We start from the raw sequence: 1718 nt of genomic DNA on the forward strand, positions 1-1718 counted from the left end.
CTTCATCATCAGTGAGTTCTGGATATTCATACCGAATTTGATCGTCCAACACACTGTTTTTCCCAACATATAGAAGACAATTAATCCATAAATATATTGAAGAGAAATTGCTATAAAAATAATCTGAAACATATACCTCTCTAGGGGACGAAAGTAATCCAAATTCCGCAATACATATGCATGTGCGCATTTTTGATCTTTATCAGACAGCCAAAACTTGGTAACTTGGCCACTAGGACAACCGACTTGAGTGAATATATCTGGTACGGGTACTAGATATACAGGAACCTCACCCGCATCATATCGCAAAGACCTGAAAAATATTTAAAACTTTAAGTAGCCTTACATGTTAATTTAAAAGACTATTATATATTATAATGTAAGTATGAAATACCTCCTTCTACTAGCTGTAGAAATGGTTGAAGCAAAGTAGTGTTCTGAGAAGTATGATATCTCATCATTAATATATGATTGATTGATCCCGCTGGATATCTTTTGTTCTTCGCCTTCCCTTTACAGCGTTTGAAAAACCTTTCGAAGGGATACATCCACCTATACTGGACTGGACCACCAAGTTCGGCTTCGTATGGTAGGTGTATAGGAAGGTGCTCCATGACATCAAAGAACGAAGGTGGTAATATTTTCTCCAAATTGCACAAAATCATCACAATATTCGCTTTCAGGATTTGGACATGACTTAGCTCCAATGATCGACTGCATAAGTCACGGAAAAATGATCCAATCCCTACAATATATAAATAAAATCATTAATTAATTTGACATATATATAAAATTAAATTGCTATATATATATATATATATATATATCAAATTTATTGCAAGATGGACGTCACGTGGTAACAACTCTGCAAACACAAATGGAAGCAATCGTTCCATAAAGACATGGCAATCGTGGCTTTTCATTCCTGAAAAATTTCCATCCTTGATGTCTGCACAACTAGCTAAATCAGCTACATACCCATCTGGAAATTTAACATCTTCTTTGACCCATTGAAGTAGGCTTTTTTTCCCTTTCGCACTCAATCTCCAAATAGGAAAAGGAGCTCTCCCACCAGCATCAACATGCAATTGACTTCGATCACAAAATCTTGCAACATCCAATCGGGACCTCACATTGTCTTTTGATCTGTCTTTCACATTCATAACAGTGTACATGAGATTATCGAGAATATTTTTCTCAATATGCATCACATCAAGATTGTGTCGTAAGTTAAGATCGGTCCAATACGGGAGCTTCCACAAGATGCTTTCTTTGTGTCAATTATGCCAACTTCCATAACCATCCACTTTATTTTCATGCCCATTTCCTCCGCAGTCAGAAGTCTTTGGCGGCTCGGCATTTCTTATACGCTCATGTAAGACCTGTTCACCCGTCAAATATTGCGGTGGATAGTCGTTCACTGCGTGTTTGCCTTTGAGAAAGTGTTTTTTATCCTTTCGCATTGGATGATTAGCAGGAAGAAATCTCCTGTGGCAATCAAACCAACATGTCTTCCTAACAGCTGGCAATTGAAATGCATTTGTATCGTCCATACAAATTGGGCAAGCTAATCTTCCGTGTGTTGTCCATCCTGACAACATGCCATATGCTGGGAAATCGCTGATAGTCCACAAAAGGACAGCTTTAAGGTTGAAATTTTGATCTAAGGACACATCATATGCCTCCACTCCATTATACCATAACTCTGTTAACTCATC

This window comes from Camelina sativa, unplaced genomic scaffold, assembly GCF_000633955.1.
Source record: "Camelina sativa cultivar DH55 unplaced genomic scaffold, Cs unpScaffold00456, whole genome shotgun sequence".
Taxonomy (NCBI): domain Eukaryota; kingdom Viridiplantae; phylum Streptophyta; class Magnoliopsida; order Brassicales; family Brassicaceae; genus Camelina; species Camelina sativa.